Genomic DNA, 10,418 nt, shown 5'->3' with positions numbered 1-10,418 from the left:
TTGGTGCACCGACAATAATCTGCTCCTTAACACCAGCAAGACCAAGGAGCTCATTGTGGACTTTAGGAAGGGACGAACAGGCTCACATGATCCCATCCACATTAATGGGATGGCCGTTGAGCCTGTCTCATCCTTTAAGTTCCTGGGGACCCACATCTCAAAGGACCTTTCCTGGACCACCAACACCTCCAGCCTGGTCAAGAAGGCTCATCAGCGCCTATTCTTCTTGAGGCAACTAAAGAAAAACCAGCTTTCATCAGCCGTCCTGGTGAACTTCTACCGCTGCACAATAGAAAGCATCCTGACCAACTGCGTCACAGTCTGGTATGGAAGCTGCTCTGTTGCTGAGCGTAAGGCACTGCAGCGGGTGGTGAAAACTGCCCAACGCATCACAGGGACTACACTGCCAGCCATTGAGGACATCCAGAAGAAACACTGTCTGCGCCGAGCACGCAGTATTCTTAAGGACACCTCTCACCCTGCTCACAGACTGTTTTCTCTCCTGCCTTCCGGCAGGCGCTTCAGGCTCCCCCGGACAAAAACCAGCAGACTGAGGAACAGCTTTTTCCCCAGAGCTGTCTGCCTTTTAAACTCTGCCCCTCACTAACTCGTTTGCGCCCCCCCCCCAATACACCCCCACACTCCTCTAACTTATACTCCTCACAATCACTGCACTATTTAACATTTGCACATTTTAAGTTTGAACATACTCATTGCTCTGATTGATTTATCTGAACTGTACATACCCACTGCACATGGACATTTGTAATTATGTTTATCTATCTGCACATTTCTGCTATTAATAGCATCCTGTACATATATTCATTTATTGTAAATCTGTTCATAGCTAATACAACCTGTATATAATGTTGATAGTACATCCATCTGTAAATATCACCATAGTTTTCTATAACTGCACTTTATAACTTATACCTGTATCCTGCACTTGCTGCTATTGCACTGCTGGTTAGACCGAAACTGCATTTCGTTGCCTTGTACTTGTACATGTGTAATGACAATAAAGTTGAATCTAATCTAATCTAATCTAGATGCCTTGCTCAAGGGCACCTGAGCTGGGTATTGAAGATGGAGAGAGTGCAGCTCATTCATTCCCCTCCATCTTCAATTCCTGCCAAGACCAGGAATTAAAGCAGCAACCTTTGGGTTAACAGTCTAACTCACTATTTGATTCACAACCTTCAAATCATGAATGTGGTTACACTCTGAAAGCTTTCTAATTTTAATTTAAAGGGCACATAGGTTACCCCCTTTTTCATATTTAATATAAGTCTTTTGTGTCCCCAGAATGTGTCTGTAAAGTTTCAGCTCAAAACACCCCTCAGATTAGTTATTATAGCTGTTTGAAGTGTCTATATTATAGCTGGAAAAAAGGTTTTGCTGTCTTTATGTACTGGCCCTTTAAGGCTAGTCCTCCCCGCCCACCGTTCCCAAGTGCCTGTCAGCAAATGCTGCCCTCGGCTGCCTCAGGAAGCAGATCTCACGTAACGTGTGTGAGAAATACTACAGTAAGAACTTTAACAATCAGCATTTGATGCTTTTTTGTGGATTTGCAACGAGTCACACAAATGTCATTACAAAGTTCACGCACATACACAGCAAGGACATAAACACAGCGCAGACACACACACACACACACGCACACACACAAATGTTGCGCAGACACACACGCACACACATAGCTTAGACACGCAGACCACACACCACACAGAGAGAGAGACAGCGCGTTAAGCTTTGCACTCGTTTTGCACGCATATGTGACATGATACTGTTAATATCCACTGCTGTATGGATATCTCTTATATTAATGTTCAAAATAAACCTGATTTATCGTCCTCAAAGCGCGATTGAAGCGTCTTCCTTTATAATTGTTCTGACACGCGGCTGTGCTGATTAAGTGCATCTGAAGTGAATCGCTGTAGTTCATTACACACATGCTCTGTTTTAAAACATTTTAAACTTGTGAAACTTACTCTTGATCACGTTTGATGATGATTGATGAACGTAGCGAACTGAACACACCTTTTATTCCCGGCTGCTTTGCGCTCGTCCTGTCTTGATGATATAAATATACACATGACTACCGGACATGTTAATACCTGCAGCTGTCAATCAATATTGGTGGGCGGGGGGACCGCACTCCTACGTAAAGTTGCGGTCGATCTGAAAACCGCTCCAAGTGGTCCACCGTTTTTATGTTGTTAAATTTGAACTATACTTACACACATTTGTGTCCAAACAGCTTGAAAAGTAGATTTTTTTTACCATAGGTGCCCTTTAAATAAAATATTTTAATTATAACTATAAAATGCTCAAATGTTATGAAGGATCACGGAAGGTTTCAACATGCTAATTAAAATAAAGGGAATAGAATTTTTTGTTTATTGCCATTTGCATAGGTCAGGGTCTCAATCTGCCATTTAAAACCCCCTCCTCCTCCCTTTGGCCCACAACTGAGATTCAGCCCACCAAAATATACATTTTTGATTTTATATTTAGATTTGATAAATTTTTGATTATTTTATATCACTGTTGTGCAGGCACATATACTGTAGCTACTTTGTCACCTTAGAATTACAATGTTCCATCTGACATTTTTGTCAAAATTGAGTTATTGACATTCTTATTAAATGACACATTTAAATTATGGGATGTTTTTTATAAGTTTTTTTTACATTTCGAGACTTCTTATTTAAAAAACAAAACAAATGTTACACATACTGTTTGCTGTATGGAATGCAAAAGCTTTGAAGCTCAATATCTCTACATCATTCAGATTTTTCAGATAGAACTTTATAATTCCAAGGTGACGACTTGTGGTTTTGACTCGCCACCTACTGGACATTTAAGATACTGCACTATATATTTTCAGTTTAGTTTTACTTTCGGTTTCTCTCAGTGTGCATAGTCGAGGGTGAAGTGCTCCATTTTTACTAAAGCTCTATTTTTGAAAAATATTCATGGGTAATTTGATCACTATTAGTTTTATACCACCTGTATTTTGTTGTACAAACACTTCTTCGTGGCTTACACATTTTGCTGGTGGTCTAATATTCAATTCAAATTGTGTCATGTCATTTAAGATTTTCCTCATATGCATATTAAGACTTGTAGTCTATAAAACTATATCCATTAGTAAAATTTTAATGTCAATCTAGGTGAATCCTCTTTTTTCCTACAAAAATAGAAAAAGTGAGAAAGTAGTAAAAATGAATAAGCTGGTTATTGTTGCAGGTTGTATACATGAATAATAATATTGACAAATATTGCACATAATGGTTGACAGAAATGAGATGATGCCCATGCTTAATGTGTTGAATGAAAGTATTTTAAAGGTTTTGTTTCACTTTGACATTCTCCAGTAGACCTGCAGCTATTTAATTTTCTTCCTAGGGGCGGAGTCCAAGATTCGCGGGCTTTTGTTAGTTTTTTTTTCTTCCTCTCTCTCTCTCGCTTCGTGTCTCAGTCCACTTCCACTCCGTCAAATCTGCAATCACTTATATCGACATATTTTATTCCAGAGTCTTCTGCATTGAGCTAGTTAAGCTTTTCTTTCGACTGACCGAGGTGAGTGTCTGGTTTTACGTGTTCATGTTTTATTTTTATGTAAAAAGCCTTCTCCACGCAATTGTGCTTAAGAGTGCATCAACACTTGGTATTTAAAGTGTATAAAAACACAGCATATCTTTTCTCTTTAATGTGTGCTTACAATTTATGATTTTATTACTGTCAGATGGATAAAACTGGTAATTCTAACAACAATAATCAAATAAATCGGGCTTCCACAAATGAGCAAGAGAAAATCAAAACAGATGAACCAAAGAGGAAAAATACGTCACAGGTAAGTTTTCCATTCGGTGGAAGTTATTTGCGGTACATGCTGTTTAATATAATTATATTTCTAGGCCATAATATTTTGATTTTATAGTATGTATTTAATTTTATGTCATGAAGGAAGATAAAGAAAAAACACAAAGGTGTCCAAAAGAATAATTCACCTAAAAGACAGCGTGAGCCTCTTCAGTCCACATGCAATATTTCTGACCATTATCCTAAAAGGAAGCGTGCAGGTAAGTGTTTTAAATAATCTGTTACTACTAGCTAGGGCCTGGACCTTCTCCTAAACTTGCTTATTTCCACAGTGACAGAGCAGAAAGAGTGTTATTCCATGTCAAATCGACCTCTTGGATATTGTTTGATCATCAACAATTATAACTTTGAAAGTGCATCACTTGCAAACCGGAGAGGGACTCACAGAGATAAAGGTATTTAGTGCATTTTGAGGGGAAAAAAATGTGTATATAATATATATATATATATATAATATAATATATATATATATATATATATATATACAACACACACAACACACACATATACACCACACACACTCACCGGCCAGTTTATTAGGTACACCTTACTAGTACTGGGTTAGACCCACTTTTGCCTGCAGAACTGCCTTAGAGTTTTTGGTCCATATTGACATGATAGCATCACGCAGTTGCTGCAGATTTGTCAGCTGCACATCCATGATGCGAATCTCATGTTCCACCCCATCCCAAAGGTGCTCTTTTGGATTGAAATCTGGTGACTGTGGAGGCCATTTGAGTACAGTGAACTTATTGTCATGTTCAAGAAACCAGTCTGACATCATTTGGCTTTATGACATGGCACGTTATCCTGCTGGAAGTAGCCATCAGAAGATAGGTACACATTGGTCATAAGGTAATGGAAATGGTCAGCAACAATACTCAGGTAAGCTGTGGCGATGACACGATGCTCAATTGGTAACAACGAGCTCGAAGTGTGCCAAGAAAACATCCCCCACACCATTACACCACCACCAGCAGCCTAAACCGTTAATACAAGGCAGGATGGATTAATGCTTTCATGTTGTTGATGCCAAATCCTGACCCTACCATCCAAGCAGCAAAAAATGGAGACTCATCAGACCAGGAAACGTTTTTCCAATCTTCTATTGTCCAATTTTGGTGAGCCTGTGTGAATTGTAGCCTCAGTTTCCTGTTTTAGCTGACAGGAGTGGCACCCAGTGTGGTCTTTTGCTGCTGTAGCCCATCTGCCTCAAAGTTGGACATGTTGTGCGTTCAGAGTTACTTGTCTGCATAACTTGGTTGTAACGAGTATTTAAGTTACTGTTGCCTTTCTATCAGTTCGAACCAGTCTGGCCATTCTCCTCTGACCTTGGCAAACAAGGCATTTGTGCCAACAGAACAGCCTCTCACTGGATATTTTCTCTTTTACGGACCATTAACTGTAAACCCTAGAGATGGTTGTGCGTGAAAATTCCAGTAGATCAGCAGTTTCTGAAATACTCAGACCAGCTTGTCTGGCACCAACAACCATGCCATGTTCAAAGTCACTTAATCAACTTTTTTCCCCATTCTGATGCTCAGTTTGAACTGCAGCAGATCGTCTTGACCATGTCTACATGCCTAAATGCAGTTGCTGCCATGTGATTGGCTGATTGGAAATTCGCTTTAATGAGCAGTTGGACAGGTGTACCTATAAAGTATAACCTTATTATGAATTTGCTACCAATTGGTATGTGCTTGAATGAAATGTTTATTTGTTGATTTTGTATTATTTTATTTTGTACTAATAAGGTGTCTTCATAATTTCAAGTAGCAATATTATTTAGAAATTTGAAGAAATCTTATTAATAGTTAATCAATTGAGCTGCAAAACCATAGCTGCTAATGGCTTTTTGGTAAATACGTAACTCTATTTTACTCTGTCTCTTAGATGATCTCACCAAAGTCTTTGAGAAAATGTATTTCAAAGTTGAAGTGCGGGACGATTTGCAAGCCTCAGACATGCGAAATGTGATTAAAGAATTTGCAGAGAAGGATCATTCTCAGATGGATGCTTTTGTTTGCTGCATCCTCACCCATGGAGAGAAAGGCACTGTTCTGGGAACAGACGGAAAACCAATTCCGATTCGTGAACTCACACAGCCGTTTGCTGAATGCCGTTCTCTAGCCAATAAACCCAAAACTTTTCTTCATTCAGGCCTGTCAGGGCAATATGAGACAGCAAGGTTTGTGGATGGCACATAAACGGGAGAACGCCACAGAGAAGAAACATATGAGGAGGATGCTCATGCTGCAGGAAATTACAGTATCCCTATGGATGCAGATTTCCTCTTTGCTATTGCAACGTGGAGCATTTTAGATCCTACCGCCACATTAGAAATGGGTCCATCTTTATTCAGGAGCTCTGCAAGCAGCTGGAAAGTGGCTGTCCACTGTGAGTTGTGGGTAATAATTTATTTCTTTTAATTATTTTAGAGCATGTTAGTGATAATTTAGAACTTATATTATTTTAACCGGAAATAACCTAATGTTATATGGTTTTCAGATATATGGTTTCTGCACAGTGAGAAGTAAAATCAGCTTTACATGCATTTCCATCAAATAAGGTCTCTGATTTATATTGATATGGTAAAACTGACACCATCCTTACTGTTCATTTTAATGTTTGCAAGTAGTGTAGCTGCCATGAGTATCACAATGGGGCTCTGGTTTCCAACATGGTCATAAATGCTAGACCAGTCACAAGAGATTGGGTCATCTGGCCAAACAAAGTAGAGTAGACTCTCAGAAAGGTGAAGGATTGATTCATTTATTCCAATTGCAGAAAACAAAAAACCAAAAGTATGCACTTTAAATAGCAGCACTTTAGCATCAGTTTTCAGTGTTGATCAAAAGTGCAAAGCATCATGGCAACAAATGTGGTTTGTTCACTCAAAACACCATAATATGTTTTACATTTGTAAAAATATATTATATAATATACAGTTAAGTAAGTCAAGATAATTAGCCATCCTGAATTAGCCCCACTGTATTTTTCCCCAATTTCTGATTAACAGTTTTAATAACTTATAGTTTTAATTACTAATTTCTAATAACTGATTTGTTTTATCTCCACCATGATGACAGTAAATATTTTACTAGATATTTTTTCAAGACACTAGTATTCAGTTTAAAGTGTAATTTAAAGGCTTAATTAGGTTAATGAGGCAAGTTAAGATAACTAGGCAAGTAAATGTACAACAATGGTTTGTTCTATAGACAATACGGCTGTGCAATTAATCTAAAATTCGGTTTTAATTTCTATTTTGGCTTCTAACGATTATGAAAATACATTAATCCAGATAAACGATTATTGCATCATATACGCCCCCTTTCTAGTTGTACACATTTGTTGTTCTGCAAAGCTCAGTTTCACGTGAACATTACTAAAAGCATGAACTGTAATGTAACTTTTGCAGCACGGGATGCGCATCATTCACTGATGTACATTCGAATCATTCATGTGTGTGTGCGCGCTTAGTCTCGGAGATGAGCAGAGCCTCTAACGCCATCTTAATGCGAGCGCTTCAATGGTCAAATACATGCACATTTGTGTCAGAGCGCGGTGTTTTGTGATTATTCATATTAACCCTCATTTGTGTAATAAACAATCAAGTTGAAAATCAAAAGTCATGTGAAAGAGAAACCATACATATCTGAACCGCACTGCTCTTAAAGTCACAGCGTGCAATATTCCTGCTGCCGACTTTTTTTATTAATCATCAAACACCAAAGGGCAAAGCCCCTTATGGCTCTTGACTGAAGGACTTTTGTAGCTATAATTAAAGTTTTTTTCTTACAGTGAATATGCTTAAAGCACAGTTTGTTTTAGATTTTTATTTTATTGTATTTATTTCCCTTATTTACAGGGAGGGAAAAAAGTTGAAGTCAGACTTATTAGCTCTCCTGAATTATTAGCAATCAGCCCCCCCCCCCCCCCCCCCCCCCCCACAATTTCTGTTTAATGGTTATTTTTAACCCATTTTTAAACATAACACATTTCTAATAACTGATTTCATTATATATTACTAGATATTTTTCAAGACACTAGTATTCAGCTTAAAGTGCGATTCAAAGACTTAACTAGGGTAATTAGGCAAGTCACTGTATAACAGTAGTCTCCTCTGTAGACAATCAAAAATATATATTGCTTAAGGGGGCTAATAATACTGAGCTATTAAAATAGGTTTCAAAATATTTAAACCTGCTTTTATTCTAGCCGAAATAAACAAATAAGCCTTTCTCCAGAAGAAAAATATTATAGGAGATACTGTGAAAAATTGCTCTGTTAAACATAATTTGGGAAATATTTATATAAAAAAATACACAGGAGGGTGAATAGTTTTGACTTCAACTGATAATCGTTTTGAATAATCGTGATTACAATTATGACCAAAATAATCGTGATAATGATTTTTTCCCATAATCGAGCAGCCCTAATAGACAATCAAAAAAATATTGCTTTAGAGGGCTAGTAATATTTACCTTAAAATGTTTTTTAAAAAATTAAAAACGGCCTTTATTCTTGCTGAAATAACAATAAATCAGACTTTCTATAGAAGAAAAAAAATTATAGGAAATACTGTGCAAAATTCTTTCATTCGGGAAATATTTAAAAAAAAAAAAAAAAAATCACAGGAGGGGAAATAATTGTGACTTTAACTATATAAAAACTAGTGGGCAGTCAGTTTTGATGTGGTGCCCACATGGAGCAGTTGGGGGTCACCTCAGTCAAGGTATTGAGGGTGGTGAGACCCCAAACTCTAACCATATACTCACCTACTAAAAACTTTTTTTTCTTGTTTGTAGGAAAAAGGACATACACTCAATTTTGACAGCGGTAAATGGATTAGTGGGCTCCCAAATTTTACAGGGTTTCAAGCAGATGCCTGAGGTTCGCTACACTCTAACCAAAGCACTGGTCCTGCCCATGAATGGAGTCTCCTGATAAATTCTTTGTTACATCTGCATGTGGTGACACGGTGGCTCAGTGGTTAGCACTGTCGCCTCACAGCAAGAAGGTCATTGGTTCGAGTCCCGGCTGGACCAGTTGGCAATTCTGTGTGGAGTTTGCATGTTCTCCCCGTGTTGGTGTCGGTTTCCTCCTAGTGCTCCGGTTTTCCCCACAGCCTAAAGACATGCACCATAGGTGAACTGAAAAAACTTGGCCGTAGTGTATGAGTGTGAATGAGTGTGTATGGATGTTTTCCAGTACTGGGTTGCAGCTGAAAGGGCATCCGCTATGTAAAACATATGTTGGATAAGTTAGCGGTTCATTCTGCTGTGGTGACCCCTGATAATAAAAGGACTAAGTCGAAGAAAATGAGTGAATAAACCTCTGCATGTAGATGTTAAACTTTTTTTAAATTAGTGCATGGCGCTAGGAGCCAAGGCCAAAGGTTTTAATCTCAGGGAATTCAGCCACTGATTACATTAAATAATCTGTCTATGTATTGAAAAAAGGTGGTTTTTGGATGTACATTTTTGGGTATGGGTTAAGTAAGAAATGAATACTGCAGTGCAGATTCATTTGTAATATTTTAAAATATTCACATTTTTACTGGATAATTTTTATCAAATAGGTGAAACTTTGGTGAGCATAAGAGACACGGGTGAGAAAAAACTGAATTGTTCCAACCTTTTGACTGGTTGTGTATTTCCTGAATGGTAGCATGGGGTAATAATTGTATCTAAATAAGTGGTTTTGTTTTTTTTTATTAAAAGTTGTTTTTATCAACTACATTTTATAGTGCCGATTGTTCTGCTGGTTTAAAACAGAAACGATCTAGTTCCTTATTATGCTGTGTCCCTAGAAGACGGGTCATATTGATTGTTTTTTTTTTTTTTTATAACAGTTTATAACCACAAGTTAATGATTGACCTCATTTAGGAGACCATAACTAACTAATAAATCACCAGTGGTAAAGGACAGTTCTTAGATAACAGCTTAAATAATTTAGCAAGATTAATTGGCGAAGAGTAAGTGCATTTTGTAAATTAATTATTTTGAACTAGCATTAAGAATTGATCACTAATCCTCAGTGATCGTTGTCTGTAAGAATATTGTGAACAGATACATTAGACACAAATTGAATTGTGTAGATATTACTGTGTATCTTCCCAGCTTTTGGCCTTTTTTTGTGAAAAAATGATTTGTGAAGATTTTATTTCACACTGCATCAACAATATACACCAATGAACATTTAATTTATTATTTAATTATATATTAAGTGCATTTTATTGTACATAAAAGAATGCAACTGGTTTTGTATTAGAACTTTTTAAATATATTTATACATGCAAAATGTTATGAATTTGCAAAAATGCTGTATTGTAAACAGTTCTACCATTAAAAAGTGAAAAATTTCAATTACTCAGGATCCAAATGACTCTTTCTGGGCTTGAGGAATAAATGTGCAGTTAGACTGCTTGGCTTTTCAGCATTTAAAGTTGTATTTATGTATTGTGTGTTTCAAAGAGAACAGACATTAGCTAATATGATATCAGAACATGAGTCTTATTGCACTG

The 10,418-nt window shown here is 37.2% G+C and overlaps 1 pseudogene; it reads left to right on the top strand.

The window, feature by feature from the left end:
* Positions 1-2,744: 2,744 nt before the first annotated feature.
* LOC130220089 (caspase-8-like) lies at positions 2,745-10,116 on the top strand (annotated as a pseudogene).
* The last annotated feature ends 302 nt before the right edge of the window (positions 10,117-10,418 follow it).

This window comes from Danio aesculapii, unplaced genomic scaffold (assembly GCF_903798145.1).
Source record: "Danio aesculapii unplaced genomic scaffold, fDanAes4.1, whole genome shotgun sequence".
Taxonomy (NCBI): Eukaryota; Metazoa; Chordata; class Actinopteri; order Cypriniformes; family Danionidae; genus Danio; species Danio aesculapii.
The sequence above is the reverse complement of the archived record's forward strand: the minus strand, read 5'-3'. Positions and strand labels throughout refer to the sequence as shown.